Raw genomic sequence first — 25,784 nt, forward strand, 5'->3', positions numbered from 1 at the left:
TCTCTCTTAGTACCCAGGATGGGCTCTGGAAGCATCTCAGAAGGAAAATCCTTCCAGGTTGATTTTAGAATCCATACAGGATGATTCTAGATCCCTTCCAGGATAACTCGAGAATTCTTCCAGGGTTATTCAAAAATCTTTCCAAGTATGTATGTATGTAGGTAGCCACCATCCTTGCTTGAGTCTTGCTCTGCTTGCGGTTCCACTCAACAGTAAGGTCAAATTTCATTACCAACCTGATTTCAACATACTGCTGTATGAAGGGCCAAAAGGGGGGTGGCGGACCCGTAAGCAGAGACACTTACGCGAAACCCGCGGGAAGTAGAGAATCTCCTTCCAACAGTGTGATCCAACAGATTGAGTATTGGAATTTGCAGTACTTGTCGAGCTTTCCACGGGATGGTTTGTTAATAGAAGGGCGCGTCAAATCGATTACAACTGTTGGAGAGAAAAGTGTTGATCGCTAGCGACTAACATTCTTCCTCCTGACTCCGATTGGCACTCCACTTCATTGTCCAGTTGCAACTTCAATGATGCCCTGATGCTCCCTCCCTTCCCCGTATATTGTCAATGTTATATAGTATAATATTATATGATATAAATATAATATGATATATGTAAAACATAATAAAATATAATATAATAAAGCATAATATAATATAACGAAACATTATGTAATATAATATAGTATTTATAATCTGCCAACCCAGTATCCTGAAAATGATTAATGCTGTAAGTATACGCTGGACAGGGCATATAGTAATTATTCCATATAACAATACCGTACAACCAAAGTTCACGTCACTTCAGTAACTCCATTTCATTGTCCTGTTGCAACTTGAATGATGCTTTGGTACTCTGTCCCTTCTATTATATTTTCAGTATATTATATATGTTATTTAGTAAATAGTATTTAAATATGAAATAACTTAATACAATATAATGTAATATGATATATAAAACATCATATATTATAGTAAAACAAAATATAATATTATAAAATACACCAACCTCAGTATCCTGAAAATGACTAGTGGTTGAAGTGTACGCTGGACAGGGCCAATGGTAATAATTCAAAATAACATTCTTCTAAAAACAAAATTCGCGTCTCATTCAGGAACTTTCATTCATTGTAAAGTCGCATCTTCAATCTTGCCATGATGATCCTTCCCTTCCCGGTATATTGGTAATATAATATATATGTTATATGGTATATATTATATTATGAAATAATATAGAACAGTATAAAATAATATAATAAAATATAATATAACATTTTATAAGGTTATACGCCGACCATGGTATACTAATTGTCTGTCTAAAGCCATGGAACGCAGTGGAATAGGAAGATTGACAAGGCGCAACTGGTTCTGAAGAATGTATTATGTGGCCGAAGATAAAGGATGGCTGCCAAGATCCAAGTAAATTGGCTAAATATTATGTGGTTTTATATGGATAATGATGTAGAACTAAATGAATAATAATTTTTAAAAATTATATTAACTAACATAACTACTTTTGAAAAAATTACCAAATCAACCGAAAATAAATAATAGTAAATATTGATATAATATGGTCTATCGCTTCCAACGTGTCCATACAACACGTGAGTTTAAACAGCTATTTAAATTCAACATTCTGTTTTATTAAAGACATTTATACAAACTCCTTCCAACGTGGTGATCCTATACTATGAATGCTGAAATTGAGAATACTTGAAAATATCATTGTAATTCAAATGGTATAAATATTATTATTTTGTTTATGGTGTATAAAAGTGTACCTTTTCATTAGAAAAAAAGTTCATATGATATCTACGCATAAGCCTGAAAATCTTTTTCTCCATATGCTCCTGAAACAGAAGTGTTGTGAAATCTGGATATTTTAAACAAACATTATATGTAATATAGATATGTGGCATCGTTCCAAATTACGAATCGCTAACACTGATTGCCCCATTCCTACCCTACGTCATATATTTTGTTTTGATTGTAGTGCCACCGTAAATTGTATACGATGCCTATATGAACTAATCTACGATGACGTCACGCTGCAACTTCCAGCGGGAAGAAAACCTTTACTGCGGGCCGTGTTTACAAAAAATGAACGATCCACTCAATGTTCATCCGATGAACATTCCTTCACTGGATGTTGGTCCGGATGTCATTTTACGTTAACACGGCCCGCATTTAGAGTGGAAAAGAAAAAGAAAATCGCTAATAAAAGAAGACCGTGGATAATTCCATATGTATTCTACGCCTCTCCGGCCGACAAGGTACCTAAACATACAAAAATGCTGAAAGAATGAAAGCGATATTAGCTTCCCACCACCATCAAACCGACAAAACAGAGAGCATCACATTGCAGCAACTACCTACATGCATCAGCTCTGCAAAAGAAAATAGAGATTCAGACGAGCAAACTATCACGCACACCAATTGATTTCTGTTTATCTACGTTTTAGCGAAAAATTAATGACGCTGATGATGATGATTATGGTGATGTGCAGGCGCAAGCGTTGCGGGGGTTTGTCGATATGATACTAGTCATTTGTAATTTTGCGACACGCTTTGGAGATGTGCCCGCTAATACGTAAAAAAATATGAAAATATACTTAGCTTCCGGCCTTCTATGAATTGCCTGCCGTGCCATAAGCACTCCAATTCCTCATCTCCTAGACGCCACGTACTGGTGTCGTAATCACGCTGCATTCATCGTGATTTCCACATACTGATACTTCACGCATACCCCCTAATCACTTCTTCCGTCATCTCTCAACCCAAACGGCGCAATATCTATGGATGATGAAGATGATGATGATCTCACCACTGCACACACACTACAACCGTCACAACAAGTAGCTTATATCCGCGGATGTTTTTTTTTTCACTCTCACTAACAGCGCTCTGACGCCTTCAACCTTCATTTTTTCTCAACTTAATATATCACTTTTCCACATTTTATTCACGTTCATCCACACAATTTCTGTTATTTTCAAAACTTTCCATCTTTTCTACTGCAATCCAACTATGTAACACTATTCACAATCATACAATTAAACTTCATCGATGCGAAAAAAAAGTTGCAGTGAGGAACAACACGCACACACGACTTGATAGGTTGAGAGAACAAACCGAACTGTATTCAAAAATCTTTCCAAGTTGATACTAAAATCCTGCCAGCGCGATTCCAAAATTTGTAGAGGTTGATTCGAGAATCCTTTCAGAATTATTCATAATTACTTCCAGGATAATTCCAGAATCCTTTCAGGATGCTTCCAGAGTCCCTCCAGAACGATTCAATAATCTTTTCATGATGATTTGATAATCCTTTCAGGTTGATTTTGTAATCCTTGCAGGATGATTCGATATTACTTCCAGGTTGAATTTATCCAAAATGGTTCAATAATTCTTCCAACAATCATTCCAGGAAGATGATTTGAAAATTCATCCTAAATCTTTCCTGGATGATTCCGACTCAAAAATCTATTGAAAAGATTTTGGAACTTGGAATCATCCTGGAAGAATTTTGGCATTCCGATACGATACTGCAATGATTCCTTAAGGATGATTGAATGATTTTTTAAGTCCCCCAGTAGGATTGTGAAAGCATTCCGGAAGAATATAATTCAGGGAGCACTCCAGAAGGATTCTGTTTCTAAAAGCATTCCGGAGGAATTCTGGAAGCATTTCGGAAGAAATATGAAAGCAATCCAGAAGAATTACACAGCGTGACAAAAATGAAAAATCAAAATCGATAGAGTTCTTGACTGATTTTTGTATGACCAAAATATCATCTTGCCATCCAAGCTGGTAAACTTGCATGCAAGTGTGCTGAAATATCAAAATTTTGCTTTTTCAACAGTCAATATCTCAAGAACTAAACATGCTATAATGGAAATGGATGCAGTAACCCTTAATTAAGTAAATAGCACCAAAATATGTGCTTGAGACAAAAACACAGGGTCATGAAAAGCAGATTATTCTGGAAGTGTCGTTGAAGAATTCTGGAATCATCCTTAAAGGATTTTAGAACTGAAATCATCCTGCGAGGATTCAGGAAGCATCCGAAACGATTGTGGAATCTTTCCGTAATGATTGTAAAATGATTCTGTAAGCACTCCAGTAATCCATGTTTAAAGTATTTCGGAGGGATCACGGAAGCATACCGAAGCATCATTGAAGGTTTTTGAAAGTATTTCGAAAGAACTCTGGAAGCCGGATCGAAAGCTTGGTTTTATCTTCGCGGTTTTCTGAGCTTCTTGTTGAACAGTCGAGGATGGAATATCAACTGGTGAGCTCGTTTCAAAGAGAATCCTCAAAGTTTGAGCCAAAAATATTAAGATGTAGATGTGGGGCAAGCGACTTGATATTGAATTTTCAAGTTATACAATATGACCTTCAGTGAAGTCTTAATAACTCTGTTATTTTGTAATTTTTCATAAGTGTTTTTTTAAAGTTTGTGGAACATCAAAAAAGTCTAAAATTAAAACAAGTCTAAGTTAGAAGTAGTTTACTCCAATGTTTCCTCATTATACTAAGAAAGGCAACTTTATTTTACCATAATTTCATGAAAACTCAAACGATTTTAAATCTTTCTACATGATTTTGTAGCTAATTTAGTTGTTTTTAAATATTGTATACAACACATTTTATTTAAATATTGGTTTTGTCTAAGTTAGTTAGCAAAAACTGACCAAAACTATGAATTTATCTCGAAAAATCCAAAATTTTTAAATTTTTGGCGGGTTAACGTTAATTATTAAGCTGAAATGGGGTTTTCTCATCCTTTAAACCTCTGTGAAGTTCTGGGCAACAATTTTTAATGAGTTTCATGACAAAAACATTTTTGCATTCATCTAAAAAAATGTGCACTTTTCAACTCATAGTAACATTAAGATGCTTTATAAACTTCAGCTTAATGGTAACATTCTTATTTTCGCAAAAAAAAAAATTTAAAAATCGAAAAAAAAAACATTTTTTTCATGAAAAAATCATGTTTTTGGGTTGTTTTTGTTGATTAACTTAGCCAAAACAATTATTAGATTAAATGTTTTGTATACACAGTAAATTTGAGTTTTGAAGCCCTTAAGTTATGTTCAAACAAAGATGTTTTTATTTTGATAAAATGAGGAAAAACGTGGAGAAACCACGTTTAACTAAGACTTGTTTCGATTTAAGACAAATTTGATGTTGTACAAACTTTTGATAAATTCAGTTTTGAAATGATTGGTGCTAAAAGCCTAAAGATTGGTTGGAAAACGAAAAAGTTATGGAGACTTTTCTAAAGGTCATGTTTCATTACGTGAAAACTTACCTTCAAGACCAGGGATTGAATCCTGAGAAAATTGAGAGAATCTCTCACGTATCGCTCTCTGTAACTATCATAACATGCTGCACATTATGAGAGACTGTTTATCGTATACTGCTACAAGTTTGATCAGATTGGGGGGATAGTAGTGCATGATAAAACCCCTCTAAACATGCTCCAAGCCTGGGGGACACTATTGCTATTGGAAGTTCGTGGATTGTTTATCGTGCCAGTAAAGAAAAACACCTATCCCCAACGGTAAACAAGCGAGAAAAATGGATTTTATCATCGCTCTCTCGTTGGGGCTCTCGCTCGCTGCTTCCATTTATCAGACTTGTTACACCTTGCGATACAATGACGATCGTGGACCGCAACAGATGGGATGTTTTTCTTTGCTTGCTTTGATCGTGCTTCATTCTCAAATGAGAGCGAATTCTGCAACGCCTGTTCAAGACGCTTGCGCCACCTCTAAATTTTAATATTTTTGTCTCAACTTTTGAGGTTCTCTTTTCATGTATATTTGAAATCAGAAGAGCCCACGATTTTTTGGTTTTGAGAGACTTTGAAAAATAAGCCGCACCCTAGTGAACAAGCATTAATTTGTATTGTTTGCAGATAAGCCATTACGTTCTTGGCAAAATATTATGTTTATCATTAAAAGTGTTTTTTCTTATAAATCATTATTTAGCACTAGTAACCATCTGTTAGTTGCTTCTGCCGAATACCGTTTTGATTCATATTACGGACAGCTTCAAATTCCGGACACTCTCGTTTGTATGGGAAACATTTCACACGAAATGTTTCAATTTTTGCCGTCCAAAAGTTCTCATTTTCGAGGCTCGTTTTTTTAGGTTTTCTCCATAAATATCATTGCAAATTTATAATGCCCAACTTCCTTAGACGTCTCTTAAGTGGTTGAACGATTTCAATTGATGATTTGACTGTTCCATTAATGATTATCATGAGCTGTCCGTAATTCGAATCAAAGCGTCCGGAATATGAGGCAAAAGTGAGGGAGCGTCCGGAATAAGAATCATGAAAAGGCCACACGTTATGATTTATTTAAAATTATTCAAGTTGCGGACGCGTATTCATTACCCACTATCCGAAAGTTAAGGGCTTCCGACGCTCGATAACGCTAAAAAATCATACAGAATGATTTATTTTGTATGGTCCAAGCTGGGTTATACTTCACTGAGGCCTTAAGTGTCCGTAATATGAATCAAAACGGTATTTGCTTTTGAAATTAACACCTCTCAAGGATCTAAGACGAGAATCTTGTTCAACCTATGAATGGCATGATTTTATCTGACTATTCTACGAAAACAATGTACCACCAAGCAAGTAAACAGCTGGCACTTTTCTGCCCGACTTAGCTATTTCGTTTCAGAACCACATATGAATGAGCACATGCCAAACTCACGTTCTTCTCCATCTCCAAAGAAAACCACATCTGCAATAGAGTGTGGTAGCTTCCTTGGAATACTCTATTGAGTATTCACAGAGAGCCAGTGATACCATTTTTCAAATTGACTTGTTAGTAGTTTAGTTAGTTTAGATATCCGATCTCATTGTAGAGAATCATGGTTTGTGAATTTGCTTCTTGGTGAAAAGACATGAGTTACTGACCAGTGTTGCACAGACTCATTTCCCCGAAAATAAGATTTTCCGAACTACGAAGCCACGAACAACTACAACCATGCTCTATCCTCCTACGATAGAAAATCAGATGGTTAAGCTTGAGTACTGCACACAAAATCGATCAATTTTGATCCCAGAGAGCCACAATTCAAGTTTCGGTGAAATGAAATGAGTGAATGAGTGAGTGCGAATCATTTCACCGAAACTTGAATTGCGGCCCACCGAGATCGAAACTGTCGGATCCCATGTGTAACACTCAATCCCAACCACCTCCCTCTCCATCTCAGGAATACAACGTACAGTTATAACAGTTCATGGCTTCACAATTCGAATTTCGGCGAAATGAGTCTGGTCAACACTGTTACTGACAACTGTTATTTGTTTGATGATAAGGTACCGTGGGGTAAGTGGATACGGAAAAATCAATAGTCAACTTCATTGTTATGTACAGCTAACGTTATTAATGTTAATCAAACTTTTTTCTGTGGATGACAAGTGAGGGACCAATATACTTCAAATCACCATTTATTTTGATTTTTTTTTGATTGTTATGTAATGAGTATGAGGAACTTGAAAATTTGCGCCAAATGATCCACTTGCCCCACCATGGTGGGGTAAGTGGATCACCAATAAAAAAATCTATTCTCAAAACAAATGTGGTGTAATTATGTATAATATGAATGACATTACTTTTGTTCTTGTTATTAGTGCTATTTATGTTACTTTTTGATACCTTTAAAATTAAAAAGTAACTTTATTTTACCAAAATATTATGGAAAATATTTAAACATTAGTTTACACTAATTCGAACAAAAAAAAATATTGTAACTAGAGTAATTTGGAGAAAATTCATCCATTTAATACTCATAAGTTGTACAGAAGTATTGGAGGATTATTCCTAACGATGTTTTTGAAAAACATTCATAGTTTAAAAATATTAGTTACATTTACTTTTGATTAACATACTGAAATCTTTTTATTCTATTTATTAATTTAGTTGTTCCATCTGTCTAGAACAATTAAAATGGTCAAATAAGGTTCCTTAATATGCTTTCAATTGAAAAATTTGTATACTTTGCCTTTTTTGCAATTAAACAAAATATATACCACAAAAAGTTTTGTTTGAATTTTGCAATATTCATTCTTTTATATTTTTTATACCAGAAAGATTGATATACCTTTTAGGTGGATTAATTCAAATTTTCTATGGCCACTTTGACAAATTTAAGCTAGGAATGGACAAAGTTAAAGGAAAACAACATTTGCGGATATTGAAACTTATTTAATTTCTTGTAAGTAGTCTGCCAACAAATGATAATAATACTTGATCCACTTACCCCACCCCATGAACAAGTAGGGGTAAGTGTACCATGTCCAATATATCTGTATTTATTTATAAAAATCACATATTTTTCATCGATATTCATTAAATTAGAACTGAAATCCTCACCATGTGTTGAAAAAACTAATAGTATTCGATTTTAGACTGAGATACAATGGATTTTTGATTGGTAGAAAACAATTTTGAAACTAATTGATTTTTGCTGCTAACAAGTTTGCTTGTGTTAGTGTATGTGTAGTACCAGTTTTGCAATAGTATTAGTGTGGGCGTAAGAATATAACCTAAAACGAAGCAATGGTGCGAAAACATTCAACATATTCAAGTATTTATGCTTAATATGGACAAATGATCCACTTACCCCATTGATACACTTCCCCCACTGTACCTTACCTCTAGAAATTCACGTGGAGCTCAAATATCCGTAGATGTAAATGCGCACCCAGACAAGCCGAAGTCGCATAAAGCTTTACATAAAAATTCGTTTAATTGTACGAATTACATCACACCCGCACAACATGGCAAATGAAATCGTCTGATTGACAAGTTTTTTAGCATAGAGTGCTTTTTTCTGAATTCATATGTGCATTTTGTTCAAAGTAAGTTGAATTAACCCGGAGCAACTGTCAAATCAAATTTTTATCATAAATGAAATCGCGTAATAACATAGATTAACTCGCAACACTTGCATTGTATGATGGTTTTCGTCATATAAAATGTGTCGCCTCCAGTAGTGTGTGTGTATAAGGCCTTTTGTCGACATATAATCTTTGCACATATTAGCATCGTATAACGCAAAAGGTGATTTCGGTATACGTACATTCAAGGTGTTTGGGCAACTATTCAGCAAGACTATGCTGTAGGTGCACGGTTAGAAACCCACTGGTCGAATAATGAATATTTTTATGCGTTGTAAAGTAGCTACACTTCGCAGGACACAAAGTACAGATCTGCGTGCTTGCCACACGATGGTCAATTATCAAATACATTTCTCGGGTAATAATTGTCGAAGTACTTACAATAACACTAAGCTGAAAAGCAATAAAGATATAGGGCTAGAAATAATGAAAATCTTATATCTAATAACCAAAATAAAATTACTTCGTAGCTGTGCATGTTTCACTGAACTGTGAAAGAGCATCAAGGTTCGTAAATTTGTAATTCTTGTGATATTCCATAATCCATCACATAGAATTGAAATCTGAGGATCCCAAACAAGTTAAATCGAAATGCAATAAAATTTTATAAAAAATAGCGTCAAATCATCTACCTAACTTGACCAAGCTTATAGCATTCATGATGGCAAAAACAACAAGCCTTCAGCGCCACTCGTGACAAATTGGCATACCTCTAACACAAAGGAAGTTCATAGACGAAACTTTTGTTTGACCAATCGTTAAACCGGGCATATCGTCTCCTCAATCAACCATAGTTTCTACACTTGCTGTCGCTGTCGTCGTCGCCTATAAAACGCAATTTCAAGGTCAAACACATTCAAATCTAGCGCAATCACCTTTTCTCCCCACGGCTCAGTTCAAGCTTGCTTATGGATAGCAAATATGTTCATGGTTCGAGTTTACGAATCGCCAAACGTTCCCCGACCAAACCAAAGCAACGCAACGGGCCTATGTTTAATTTTCGCAACCATTCGAACCGGCTACTTTTTATGGACCTGCCTCGTGAGCGCGCTTATGAAACTTGTTTTCCCATAACTTCAGTCAGTCGGTGTGGTTAGCTGAGTTAGCTTGACCAAACCGTCCGTCCTCGTCGTCGGTTGGGTGGCTCATCAACCTGTAAGCCTGTATGGATATATGCTACTGCAAGCTGTGCGGGCCTGAAATGGACCTGCTCTGCCGCACTGACTGCAGCCAGACTCGCTAAATTGTTGGCAATAAACCTGCACCGGTTGTGGCACTGGAGTTGTTCACTTAGAAACCTCACAGACCGTTCCATCCTTTGTGCTGTGTTCGATGGTTGGGATGTGCTGTTGTGTCGAGGCTTTTGCAAGAGGAGTGGTAACCATTAGACATGCTGTGGTTTACTACAAAGGATTAATGTGCATTAGGGTGTTCTACATTTTAGCGGTAAATTAATACTTTGCTATTGCTATTTATACTTTGATTTGAATCAAAGAAGAGCAACATGTGCGTTGTATTTATGGGAGAAGGCATGATCAAGGTTACAGAAAATGTTAGTATTAGATTTTTTTGAATTCCTGCTTGGATGCGCCACTGTGACCAGTTTGAAAATCTACTTTGATATCACTCGTATCCGCATGTAGCGCATGTTGTATTATTCAATTGAATTTGATTGAACAGTGAAGTTACAGTTTCGATACAGTTTTCGATTTGTTTCCTTAGAAACATCTTCATAGAGACACCGAGAAATAGCATAACGAAATTGCACCCCTTACTAATCATAATTGATTCGTTTTCTGAGAATAACAAATCATTAGCACCACAAAGTGACACACATGTTATAATACAGTAATATCAACTTGTATATGATCCAATCTGGTCATATATCAGTTGATAATACTGAATTATAGCAAGTGGACTGCTGATGTGTATATCGTGTGGCAGGTACGAAGAAACTCTATGCCCTGGGAATCGAGAAAATTTTCTTTACGAAAAAATCCTCGACCAGCGGGATTCGAACCCACGACCCTCAGCATGGTCATGCTGAATAGCTGCGCGTTTACCGCTACGGTTATCTGGGCCCCTTCTTTAACATTATATATTATATTTTAAAAAATCGAGTGTTAATAAACCAAGTAGACTTTTTCTCACACAAAATTTTGTAAAATTGTTATTCACCTGATGATTTTCAATTTCAGCCAAGATGATAACAAAATCAGTTATCAAATTTTGATAGTCAGGTAACAAGATTTCTTATGATTTTGTTATCAATTTCTGCTGGGGAAGCCTCATCCTCACCCAGCTGTTCAACTATCCCCAGTAGACTACAGAAAACCCGGGTCTTAACATTGACAACAAGAGCATTTCAAACTAAGAGGTTTGTTCAGTAATAAGGATGTTGAAGAGTTAGTTCTAGAACTTTTGTTAAAATCAAAAAATCAAGAGCAGCGGTTTTCATATCGTGCTCCACGGAGCCAAGTCCAAATCCAAATCGAGCCATACCTAGAATTTTCAAGAGTACAAAATTAGAGAATAACACAACTGATCGCGCTGCAAATTTGATCGATCAGCTACTTATTGTTCTGCAAAAATGGATTTTCTTTCATTTAGTATGGAACAACCTTAACAGAGTGTAACAGTAGTATCGATCCGAAACAAACAAAAAATCCAATTTTCTTTGACAAAATATTTTGAAGCTTTCAGGATAGGACTTTTTGTGTATTATTCATGTCCAAACAAATCTGAGGTACATGCAACTTCAAAAACAATCGAAATCTGACACCGTGATACAAAATAAGGAATATTTCACAAGTTTTACCAAAAAATATGAATATTACCGGGTACGTTTATCTTATGGTTTACCCATTCAAACACTAAGTAAAAGCTACGAAATATATTTCGTTACAGAACTTTGCTCAGCTGTTTGAACGAAAAACAAAAGTCGGAAATTTTTCTGGATCCCTTATGGAATATTGTCGTTTTGAAGCCTCAAATTTAAAAATATTTAAAAAAATGCAAATCTATATAAATAAAATAGGAATGGTGTTTGTATGTCACAAAATGGCTTGAGAACGAGTTAACGGATTTTCTTTATTATTTTACAGTTGCATTCGTCAAGGGTTCAGACGTATTATGCGAGAAAAAGCTTTACAAAATTCACCGACAAAGTTATGAAAAAAAATATAGCAAAAAAAAACCTATTATTCTGAATGAAAGATTCTTTGGCGTTTTACAATAGCCTACTTCATGGCAAGGCAAAGTTTGCAGAGACAACTAGCTTATGAATAAAAATCAAATATTGCTGTTTGTAATTGAGCTGCAAATCTTGACTAATTTCCTCCAAATGCGGACAATCGAAGGACACCTAGCAACGATTGTAGAAATCACCGCCGCCCTAGCAAGAAAAATCTATTTTTGACACCACATTTCTTGCGAAAAATCTTACCGCATTTGGTCTTCTCGCATTTTATATTTGCATTTCAAATGCACACAGCAATGAAATGCCATTTGGATGCCTAATTGTTTCAATTGGTGTCCGGCCATTTCGTCTAACGCCGTTTGGCCGAATGCCGTTTGGCCGAATTACGAACAAAAAAAATCAAATTACTACAATACTTTTGTGTAAGATTCTTAGGTGTTGCGCAATTATTGATCTGCTAATTAATAAACTTTAATGATGTGACGAGACGTCATGTTTGCCACTATATAAGTGCTCCAAGAGCATGATAAAATTGACCCGTTAATTTAGGACTAATTTGTGAACCCTACTCATTGCGTCAAGATTCAAAGCTCATGATTGCTTTATCTGGGGCTACTATAGGGATAGGGTTCCAGTTTTTTAATGACTTCATTAGAAGTTTTTCCTTCTATTAGGCATAGGCTATTCTTTCGAGTTGTACTGGTTTTGTTACTATTGGCAATAACTCAGTTTATATTTTAATTGAGAATTTTACCTTCTTTAAATCATCGGCAGTTCTTTGTAGTTATACTCATTAGCGTCACTTGAACTCAAACCTAGAGGGGGCTTGGCCCATTCGATAAAAATAAATTGCTTAAGCAAAATGCGACTTTAGCATGAGTGATATATTTTTCTAGGGGGAGGGGGTGGGGGGCTTGAACTTTTCTAGGGAGGGCTTAGACCCCCCTAGCCACCCCGTATTTACGCCAATGGTTATACTAACATATAAATTGTTTGCATCGCACTTGCTTAAATTTCCATAAGAGATTTTTCCTTCTTTTGATCATAGGCTGTTCTATCTGTTTCACCTCCAATATTAAGATTGCAACGTATGAACTGAGCTCTGTACCATTGCTTGCGTATAGCAGTAAACCGAATGACTCGGTGAACAATTTTGTGGAAAAAGCTCACAGTTTCTCCATTATGAAAAGAAAAAGCCAAAATTGGCAGAGACGGCATTCCTATCGCAAACTCGAACGAGTGCAAAAGAAAGCAAGGCTTGCTCTCTTTTACTATCCTGTAAGCCTCATGCTTGACGATGGGAATGACGACACATGTTCTGATTCAAAACCGTTGTTTACACGTGGGAATAGCCTACCTTGTTGTGTCTATCGTACAGCAGGACTAATAAGTCGTGAACCGTTTAAGTCACTGTCAAAAGCTGACTACAAACACAATGCAAAAACTTCTGCTGGCAGCTATTACCGCTAGCAGAAAAGTGAATATTTGCTTACATTTAGGATGTTCGTTTTTCAGCACTGAGTTTTTGTTGAACTTACACCAAAGTGCCAATTATGATGTGTACATCAGTGATGATTAACCTTCTTTAAAAATAAGCTGAATAAGTTTTTTGAAATTCAATTTCGAAACTCACTACAATAACATGCTAACTGTATTTCTTATTTCTTATTTCAGCCAAACAGCATTCGGCCAAATGGCATTCGGCCAAATGACCCGGAACCGTTTCAGTTTATGCCTGAAAAAAGCTTGCTCAAATAGGTTGACTTATATAAATCTTACTCTATAATTTTTCAGTAGGGTGGCTTTAAGCGTTTAAAAATCCGGATTTCAAACGGAGTGTTGGTGAAGAACAGGTGCTCCAATTTTGTTTTAAAAATGTGCTCCGTGAGCCAAAAATGTTTAATACGTTAATTTGAAAATCTAAATTTCGGAGGAAGGGGGAGGGGGGGTTAAAGTACATATAAAGTTCTCACCAGTAAAGGAGATAGGGTAAATCTGGGCTCAGAATGTACACGGATGACTCATATACCATTTGGAACACTGATATGAGATAGGAAAAAGATGGTATGGGGCCAAGAATATCCGTCGTGGGAGAAAAGAGTAATGCCGCATGGTTTGAGATGAATTTTTGATATATTAGACTTTTTTGATTTATTTTCAGATGATTGACAATATACTACACTTTTGTATCGATGAATAGCTTTATGTTTTTAAAAAAAGTGATATAAGAGGTGTTAGACGGCAATACATTGAAAAATTTAAATACAGTTAACTTTATTTATTAGAATTGCACTTACATTGCATTACCACAATTGCTTTGCTGTTTTGTAGCCGTTTTCTTAGGTATTTTTTGTTGGCAATAAGCTTATATGAGTATTAAACTTCAAATAAAAAAAAACAACTTCATTCGATGAAAAACCACTGAGAAACTGTGGCTTGAGAAAAGTGGGTCGTGTCTTATAAGAGAACTGTCTGTAACTGATTTTGCTAAAGTACATATTACTCCAGAAGAGATTCTACAAAAAGTTCAATAAAACCATCAGCTCAACCTCTTTAAGCAGCATCATCAGTAACATAGATCATAGAGTAACATAGATCTTAGAAGATTTCATGTAAAACATTTCATGGGTTTAAACGGCAATCTAACTTCAGAACATCGCTGGAATCATCCCACTTGCACTGTATACTGTATACTAAATGTTGCATGCACTCCTTTCTCTTTCTTTCCTTCTAAGTATTACCCTTTAGTAACTTGTCTGTAAGCCTTGACATCCTTTATGCAAGTATTGCTGATAGATGAATTGCTCTGAAGCCAATGCTTTGCCGCTAATGTTCTAAAACTAATACGCCAAAGCTAACGCTCTATGGCCAATGCCTTTTCTTGTTCTTCTTCTAGGCATTACGTCCCCACTGAGACAAAGCCTGCTTCTCAGCTTAGTGTTCTTATGAGAATTTCCACAGTTATTAAATGAGAGCTTCCTTTGCCAAATTTGCCATTTTTAGCATTCGTATATCGTGTGGTAGGTACGATGAAACTTTATGCCCAGGGAAGTCAAGGAAATTTCCATTACGGAAAGATCCTGAACCGACCGGGAATCGAACCCAGATACCTTCAGCATGGCTTTGCTTTGTAGCCGCGGACTCTAACCACTCGGCTAAGGAAGGCCCCTTAGTGAATATTTCAAAGTTATTGCTGTAATACTTATGCCGTAAAGCTAATTAGCTAAAGTTATTGCTGTAAAGCTTATGCACTAAAGTACAAAAGCTTTACAAATAGATGATACTTTTTAAATATGTAATAGGTTCAAGTGACATAAGAAGATGTTTTCTTGCGTTTTAAGGTATCCAAACTTTACAAGAGTGAAGAGTATGGAATCTACACTTGTTTTTGATGCACACAGCTATAATACGTATCTGATAGTGGTTATTGAGGATTCAAAAATTCAATATGAGACAATCTGAGACATTCTGGATTATCCTTATTGTTCTGGAGCTTAGAACATAGAATGTATTGTAGTATCATTAACGTGTTTCGCTATATCTTCTTCTTCGTCTTCTTTTTTGAATTACGTCTTCACTGGGACAAAGCCTGCTTCTCAGCTTAGTGTTTAATGAGCACTTCCACAGTTATTGACTGAGAGCTTGCTTTGCCAAAGTTGCCATTCTCGCATTCGTATATCGAGTGGTAGGTACGATGATACTCTATACCCGGTCTAATGTTCTTATGAACACTTCAATAGCTATTAACTGAGAGTTTTCTTTGCCAATTGATATTTTTTGCATGAGTATATCGTGTAGAAACTACAGGATGTTTCTAAAAAGGATGATACAAGCTTTCGAAGAAGTTCAAACACTTTAAAAATCATTCATCGTTTCGGAACAGCAGTCTCTAATTTCTTTGTCTTGAGCCTCGTAGTATTGAACCCACTGCCAATCTTCCAACCTGTCTTTCAATCAACTATCAATCACAACGCGTTGCACAACGTAAATCACTCGGATCAAATCAATTCATTGGCACGTGCCAATCGCGAATCAAAAGAAATCATAATTATAACCGAGAGGTCCAAATCCTTGAACCGACACTTAAGTCTTGTCGCGAGTGCACTTCCATCCACAAAACCACCCCCTCCTCCTGCTCCCGCTGCCAGCGATAACGTGTTCGATTGCACATTTGCCAACTCCCACTCATAATTAGCCTTATTGGTTGGCCCTTTGGTAATTACCGGTTGTTGCCGATTCGAACCGTGTGGTAGCGGTTTCGAAATCACTCTTCGACGGCGCACAGCAGCCCAAAGGTGGAAAAATGACAAAAATATGAAGTTTTCATATTGTTCCATAATATTTTTTTGAAATTGAATAGTAAATCCCCAAAGTTTCAGATCAAATGTACATACATGCCATCGAATTGTTAATCACAGAGAATATGATTGAAAGGTAATCTTTGACTTCTTTACTTTGAATCACACGCTTATAATCTGTGAATATCTGGCAGATTTAATTGAGATTTATCTTTTGACGAATTGAATTCTAAAAATCAAAAATTTCGAGTTATCTAGTTGTAGCATTAAGGGGACGATATGTGCCCGATATATTGAAGCAAGTAAAATAAAAAAAACAAGTAGGACTTGCAAAAACTTGTAAAAAAAAACAAGTATTTAATTGAGAAATATCCTGTAGAGCACTCTTTAAAAAAAATCTGTCGTTGGAATTACTTAGAAAATTATTCCATGAGCTATGTTTTGCATTAAGGTCACCAAATGACAAACAAATTTAACTTATTGCGAGACAGTTTCTGCAAGACTGTTCAAAGCAGATGTGCATTGACAAAGGCAAATAGGCAGTTATGAAAGTATATTTACCAAGCTGCGTTTCAACAGAAATACCCAAAGTTTCAAAAACTTTGGTTTTAAATTACGAAAAAAGTTTATGTTTTATGCGCCTCTGAATGATGATTGCAACTTCCCCACATGCTCCATCAATTCGATCATTACGGTAATCAAAAAAGTTTGAATTTCTTCTTAGTATGACACTAGGTTTCAAAAAAATTTCAGTTGTAACTGCTATATGTAAGTTATGAGCTGTTAGAAAATTAAACAGCTCGTCCTCTTTACCATTCAAAGAACGAGCATTCTAATTCAAAAATTATATAAAGAAACATCTGAATTCCTTAGAGAAACGTAGTTCAATAACGATTTTGTTTGTATAAAATTGCCTTTAAAAAGCGTGTTTGGTCTGATAAATTTAGATTTGTGAACGATTTGTGTGGTATGCGTACTTTTGGTTATCATTTATATGAAGTACGGTCACTGTGCATCGACGGTTCAGTTGGTGGTGGAACAACGTCACTGCTTGCATCACGGCCCTCCTCCGTCAATCGCCTCATCAATAAAACGGGTGGTATCGGCAGCTCTTAGTAGTGTGGCTGGCAGCGCCACAATAATTATGCCAATGATTGTATAGCTTGGGGGCACCGCAATGTACGTCCCTCGCATATTTGAACGGCAGTAGGTACCTACTTGGTACTGGTCTAGTGGATGCATTTGCGTTCGTTGCTCAACGAGAGGCCCTTTACGCCTGACGTCGGTCTACGCTTAGAGTATAGAGAAAACAGCTGAGTGACCTTCTGGAGTGGCACTTGTACACTATGGAGATCAGACAGTTTAGAACAATGAAACAATATGATACAGGTGTATTAACAATTATGTTATAGTTGTATCAAAGACAAATTAAAGACCTCGATGTCCCTTGCAGTTTCCCAAAATTTTATGGCTCATAAGGTAATCTAGAATGCCGTGAAAAGTGTACAGCGATCTGTCAAACTTGGGTACCTTTTGTACTACCGAGGGACCAAATGCAGTACTAGAAGTGGAACACTATCTGAGCCCGAGTGTGACGGACCTGGTTGTATTCTAAGTGATGGTTAAGGATATAATGTGAAAAATATGTTCGTTATTTATACACTCGGATAGTAGTTTCAATAAAACATTAACATTGTACAAGATTTGTTGAAGTACCGTCAAAGGATATGACTTGCAATACCTTTTCAACTTCAATCATCCAAAACCATGATCTAAACGTCATCTAAAACTTAAAGTTCTTTTTTTAACGTGTAATACCCTACCGAAAGAGATGACAAAAGATTGAATCGAAGTATTTTATCACATCCAATATCATAAAAAATGTCCTTGTGCGGGGTGGACTTCTCTTTCCTGCCATTACGTCCTCACTGGGACAGATCCTGCTTAGTGTTCAATGAGCACTTCCACAGTTGTTAACTGAGAGCAGTTTGCTTGCCAAAATTGCCATTTTGCACATTCATATATTGTGTGGCAGGTACGATGATATTTAATGCCCAGGGAAGTCAAGAAAATTTCCATTACGAAAAGATCCTGGACCAACCGAGCATCGAACCCGGACACCTTCAGCATGGCTTTGATTTGTAGCCGCGAACTCTAACCACTCGGTTAAGGATGGACCCGGGGGGTGACTTGCAACACTCGATTATGATTAATATTTTTTTTCCAACGAAAAACATTTAGAGAAAAAAATGAATTTATGAAAAGACTTTCACGCTATAGGGAAAGTGTACCAGTTATGGCTATAATGGTTCCCTATTTGGCCATATGTGTTTTCTCCAAAGCTTTCACATTTTGAATATTTTTGAATGTTTTAACATCAAGATTCATTTGATATCAAACTTCTGAAATATACAGAATGATTGAAAATTTGAAAATAACCAAATTATCACGTATGGCGAAATAGGGAACCATTATGTCCATAACTAATACACATACCCTACTTCATAAAAGCTTGGAAATTGATTAAAGAAAGATCGAAATTATTATGATAGTATAGACTTACATATATACTGCCCATAAACGCATGATTGTCCCATGTGAATAGGAAATCCAGCATGTCAGTACCGTGCCTAGAACAATTTTTAATTATTATTTTTATTATATTTAACTTAGTGATAGACCTGTTTGACCGGTATGCAAAACGTCTCACTCGAAGCTGATTGACTTCAAATATGACGTCCAGTCAAACGTTATGTTAGTTAAATATAATAGTTAATAGTTAAACGAGTTATGGATTCCACAATGAATTCCACAATAAATTAACCAAATTTGACACCTTCACCCACGAGTTTAGCCAGCAACGTCAACCAAAAATCAACCACAAATCGATTCACTCATTGCAGGTCATCTGAAATCGATATCCATTTTTAGAAATTTCACTGAAGTTAAATTTACACTTATTCAAATGTAGATTTAATGATCCCTATAATTTCTTAAAAACATGAATTTTCAAATTTTCATAATTAAAATTATTGCTTTCTGTTCTGCTCCTGCTTCAAAAATTATTGATAATTTTGCGATCTTTTTATCCATTTTTGATAAAAACTATCAATTTTGTAGCATGCAGAAAATCAATTTAAAATTATAAAAACGAATTCAAATATTGCATTTTTTAAACTCGTGATTAGAAAATCGCTCGAAAATATATGTTGAAATTCCAGTTATATCTGAAGAACTGTAAATCGGCTCATAAATGGGTGCAAGTCGTTAGATCGAATGCCAAAAGGGTAGTAAGGCCGAAAGGGTCGTTAGGCCGAAATAGCATTTGAGCATTTACTACTATTTCAAAAGGCTAACACATTAATCAGTTTATTTTTTTTTTTCTTCCTTTAATCAAAGGCTTTTCTTTCTATTTATATTTACAGCGGTTAATAAGGTTTCTAGATAATGCAAATTATCCTGATCTAACTATCCGCTTCGTAGCCGTGCGGTTAGTGTTTTCAAGCATTTAGCCGCATCGTGTCAAGGAGTGTGGGTTCGATTCCCGCTTCAGTCCGGAAAACTTTCGTCAGGAACGTACTTCGACTGTGCCACTGGGTGTTGCATGCTAGTCCGTTATCTAGTGTGGTGCTTCCTTCAAAGGACATATTCGTCCACTGGAAGCAATAACGTGTCGGTGTCTCTGAAGAAAAAAAAAATCCAATCGACCTGAAAAATTATCCGGCGACTAGGTGATCCAAATTATCCTGACCAATCTCTGTTAATTACCAATCCGACCTTACGGTTCATTAGAACTATCGGCCTAATGATCCTTTTGTCCTAACTACTCTTTCGGCTTAACGGCATTCGGCCTAGCGACATTCGGTCAACGGTATTCGGCCTAACGGAATAGAATCGTAAATTGGTACTTGAGTCGAAAAAAAAAATGTTCCGCAGTGCTTCATATCGGGTTTCAATATTTTTTTCAAAAAAAAAATTCTTGCTTAAGATACCGTGGGGCAAGTGGGGCAAATCGTGTAGTTGCAATTCTTTAAATTCTGAAGAATTTGAATTGATATAAATGAGGTCACGTTTATTTTTTACCTTGACTTCTACCAAAAATAAACGGTATACTGAAATCAATTTTCATGTAAAATTGAAGATAAAAATACAGGAAAAGGTTTTGAAAAATTTATCCTTCGTTTTCACATGCCACACAAGTAGAGTAAATGAAAAGTTCGTCGTTTTGAACAATAAATTTAAAAAACTAACAGTTATATTTACGACTTTTATTAACTTTAACATTTGTTAGGGAGTCCAATAAACAATAACACAAGAAACATGTAATCAAAGAAAATTTTATTTCTGTCATTTCAATTTTCTTCTGTTCAGTTATTTTGTTTGTTCAAATGATTCGACAGCATTATAACCACAACAATTTCAATTTTAGTTCTTATATCATGGGACAGCATTTCCATGTTTTAATTTAGTTATTATTAGATCCACGTCAAATTAATTCTAAAACTTATTTTTTATTTAAGTTTGTAGCTATCAAAGAGGACAACTTAGAAGCGGTACAGAAAATTTTCCAACTGAAAATATTAAACTACGATTTCACGTCACATAGCATGTTCGAGTCAAAACATGCGAGGAAAAGGTTTGAAAAAGTCTCTGGAATCGGAAGAAGACTTATGTGTCATTTTGTATGGACCGATGCACGAGTTCACTATTTGACGTTTGAGCGGTGCCGTGTTATTTACGTGACCATGGCAACGAGTGAATTCGGCACCGCTCAAACGTCAAATTAATGAACTCGTGCATTGGTCCATTGGGGATGACATATCATTCTATAGCAGCCTACTTGATGGCAAGACGAAATTTGCCGGGTTCACTAGTACTCCATAATTTTTATTTTATTTTAACTTTCTAAGTTTCGCTATGAAATTTATTTGTGGTATAAAATTTGTTCGAACGCACCTGTTTTCCATGAGTTTTTGGTTTTGTTTTTTGCTTTAAGTAGTTTTTAAAGTTCATTTGAAAACCCTCCAAGTGCTAAACTTCAAACCATAGAGATGCTTTCGAAGCCATTTCTAGGCCAAGGTTGCCTAAACAGAACGGCTTAAATAGCTTCCATCATCTTTATCACGTACATCAGCAGCAAAAAACATGAACGATTGTCATGCATCATCACACAACATAGAATCTGTGATTGGTTCGAACCGAATTTTACTAGATATGTACAAAATGACCGAGAAAAAACCGGTTCCTGATTGAATATGTTGTGGTGCAACCGAGCCGTTGGTTGATGGAGCGATCTGTGAGAGGATGTGACTCTTTTACGCATCCCAACCCACTGACTGCTGCCGGCACCGATCTGCACCGTCGCATATCTTTAGGGTATAGGCACAGGTTTAGGGCTCAGTGCCAATTGTAGCCATGGTGGATTATACGCCGTTTTACATTTAAAAAAAAGCATGAAACATTTTCTGATAGCTCAAACATTTATACACCTAATTTGGCTACTTTCATAAGAAGTCAAGGTCGGCTTGAATTGAAAATCGGGTTTTTCAGAGCAATAATAAGGTTTATGCCAAGTTCTGATAATTTTCATCCAAACCGGTGCTTCCACCCTAGACTCTTAGGACAAATCGCCGCAGATAATGAGACCCAATTGGACCATAATGATGGCTGGTTGATGCGGTCTCTTCGGTTGACCGTCCGTCTTTCGATGACTGTTTTGTTTCATTGAATATTATCACTTCTCGACCGCAGCTATTTTTAGTCTCGGTATCCAATTGGGTCAGATGGTTCAAGTAGCTTTGGCGGTAAACGCACCAGCAAGACCATGTTGAGGGTGGTGGGTTCGAATCCCGATGTTGGTCCAGGATCGTTTTCTACTTTCCGAATATCATCATACCAGTGGACATGCTCATTGAACATTCAACTCAGTAGAATCTGTTCCTGTTGGGGCGTAGCACCAAAAAGAAAAATATCCAATTGTGTCAATTGCTCAGCACATGATTGTGATGGAGTTGACCGAATCAGCATCCCGGTGCAGAGGTTATTTATGTTTTGGAGTGTAAAATTATGGAATTTGTTCGAATTTGCCTCCTGGTCCGAGTGAACTTCGAAAAGGCGGCTCAAGTTGCGGCCGGGAAAGTCAAGTAGGTATGCCAACAGCACTTTGTGGCACGCCGCGTCTTTGAAGGTGCTTCACCTTTACCGAAGCAAAACATCAAAGCTTTAAGGGTGCGGTACGATTGCTCTTTCCAAAAGAGTGAGAAAAAGTGCTCACTGATTGCTGTTTGCTTCTGGGTGGCGTTGGAGTTGTTGTTGCTGTTGTTTCCACAAAGCCCCCGTTGCTGCGGTAATTATAATTGTTTTCGAAACAAACGCGGTGCAGCTATAAGTGTACTCACGCAGCAGAAGCTCACTGAACCCGAACTTGGACTATTGACGACTAATGAGAAGTTCGCGCTTTTGTTGCATATACCTACGCTTCCATCATACACAAGTTTGAAGTATGAGATAAGGTGAAAGTGAGAAAAACTATTGCGTGAATGTTGTCTGATGATGTATTTGGAGGGTGGTATCTGATTTGTGTTGTAAACTTGAACCTAGCCTACATACCTACACATAGAAGAAGAATTGCAAACGTGCTGAATGCGGTTCATTTCGAAAAAAAAAAACTTAAGGATTGCTACCAGATTGTACGATTGGCGTATTCAGTTACTAAAGCACGTTATGCTGGAGATTGATAAATCGTTCCCCGCTTCCCGGTACTTCCTTTAACGGACACAAATTTATCACCTGGATCATTAACATGTCAGAGTCTTCACGCTGATACATCGAAGATCAGACCCCGCAAAATCACACCATTATCTGAACTGTTGGCTCAGCAAGACAAATATTAGTTGATCAATCTGTAAACACAGCCAAGCGCTGGAAGTGAATGCTTCCAAGATTTTTAACAGCACACGCCTCGATATGATTAGAATATTTTGTTCGCATATTTGACTTCTTCGGAGGTTATGTATATATTTGTGTCGTGATTATTAAGCATTACACTGATGAATTCAAAGAATAGAATGTGTAAAACAAGTCGGTTTCGAGATTTTGTTTGTTCGATGACATTCAACGAATAACATTGTGATGACGCAAATGAGAAATCAAAGCTGGATTAAACTCTATATTTTTTCAATTGTTGTGTTACCCAAAAACGGAATAACTTTGCTAGGTTTTCAGATAACAATTGTAATAAATCATTTGATAGGCATCAAAGTCTTCAGTAAACATTGTTTGGATTTTGATCCGAATAAGCCGATCGAACCATATTCGGAGAGTGTAACAGTTCGCGAACCATAATAGTTTATGGCAAATTGCATTCGGAGAGCCCTATGAATGCACACAATCACTCTCTCATTTGGTACGTGTCACGAGAGCGTTCAAGAGCAGCAACTCTCACATACTGCAACAGTATCGAGCCATTCGGGTGATTTAATTTTTGCATAAAATTTAACTTTCATATTTTCTGGTAATGCAGCCTTTAACAACCTAATAGTAATCCTAATAATAATCTATTGGACCATTTAACACCCCATTGGTTGCAAACATAGCACAGAAAATAAAAATAAAACATTCGCCTCTGTTTCTTGGTCAGAATAGAAGTGGGGCAGCGAATGTTACAAGTGTTGACACCAGTGATCGATGCCAAACAGTGGGTGGTGTAAGTCTTGCGTGTTGTACGAATGCAGGCGGATAAATGGGATGAAATAATGGCTCGTGTGTCAATGATCGTTAAATTTTCCAAAGCCTGCCCCTAATACTCTGGATATGCATCCTAGAGGTTTGGTGTTTGGTGGATTGTCCGACATTTCCCCGAAAATCATTCCCCCGAATGAACTGTTTCCCCGAATGTACTATTTCCCCGAAAGCTTTTTCCAAACATATTTTTCATTTTCTTTTTTCAATCATCGATGTAATAGACTATATTCAGCAAGTTTGATAATCGCTTCAAACGAATGATTCTCTTATGAATGATATTGATCTAAAAACGAAAGATGAGATATTTGGATTCGATTTCTAAATGACAGTTTTTATCGCTTGTCCGCCATTTCCCCGAATGAAATTTCCTCGAATGACGTTTTCTCGAATGAACTATTTCCCCGAAAATTATTTTCCCGAATGTACCATTTCCCCGAAAAAATCGTAATGTAATTGACATACTGAAAGCTATCCATGATGCTGCTGCCAAAAAGTATTTAACTTGCTAGCTGATGTTAGATTAGAGGAAAATTGATAAATTTGTTATAAAAATCCATGTGTTTAAAGTAACAGATGTTCAAAATAAGCTTCGTGGCCGTGCGGTCAAGGATCGGGTCAAGAAGTGTGGGTTCGATTCCCACTTCAGTCCGAAAACATTTCGTCAGGAATGTATTTCGACTGTTCCATTGGGCGTTGCATGCTAGTCCGTTGCCTAGTGTGGTGCTTCCTTCAAAGGGCAAATCGTCCACTGGATACATTAACGTGTCGGTGTCTTTAAAAAAAAATGTGCCACGTGCATTTGACTCAAAACACCTTAGATTTATTTTTGTGATAGGCTGATGAAAAAGCGAGCACATGGTAGTCAGTTTCATTGGAAGCGCTATCTTTGGAGTATTGATAATAAAAAGCATAAGCATAAGCAAAAGTCCACAAGCAAAAGGACACTTGAACGAATGAACATTCGGCTTAGTTTTGCCTTCTTAGAATAATAGGCTGTTATAGGCTTTATATTTAAACTATTCCAATATTTAGTGGCACTTAGCTGATAATCTAAAATTTTCCCTTCTTGTAATAAAAGGCTGTTCTTTCACAATGTTTTGCATTATTACACAAAGATGCCTTATTTGGTTAAACGTCTTCACGCCATATGTCCTCTATATTTAGCGTAATTTCATCATACTTAGTGACAGTAGCTACAGTGAGTCCATTGATCCTTAAAATCCATTAAATCTTGCACTACATAAATCAACCTCCAGTCTTTCTTCTAGATACTTCTTAAAGACAACATGCTTCTTTATCGATTTTCTGACAATCAATATCAGTTTTCCAGATAAAAATCTTTTTTTATGTCTTAGAAAGAAACATTTTTTCCGAACGTCATTTTTCCGAAACGTTCCTAAAATGGGTCATCTAATCAAAAACGTTAAATACAGTCAGCATGTTAGTAATGAATACTGAAAATGCTAATAATCTCTCATTAAATAGAAAGAATCACCTTTTTTGAAAAAAAAAAACAAATAATTAAGAGTTGATCAAAAGCATTAAACATGTTGGATCAAAATTTTCAAAGAACAGCCTTCTAATAAAAGAAGGGCAAATTTCTGATGAAATCAGAA

At 36.3% G+C, this 25,784-nt stretch overlaps 1 protein-coding gene across 1 annotated transcript in view; it reads left to right on the plus strand.

The window, feature by feature from the left end:
* LOC5566878 overlaps nt 1–25,784 on the plus strand; it is a 304,696-nt gene that overhangs the window by 252,891 nt on the left and 26,021 nt on the right. The gene's annotated exons all lie outside the window — the stretch shown is intronic.

Source organism: Aedes aegypti, chromosome 3 (genome assembly GCF_002204515.2).
Source record: "Aedes aegypti strain LVP_AGWG chromosome 3, AaegL5.0 Primary Assembly, whole genome shotgun sequence".
NCBI lineage: Eukaryota > Metazoa > Arthropoda > Insecta > Diptera > Culicidae > Aedes > Aedes aegypti.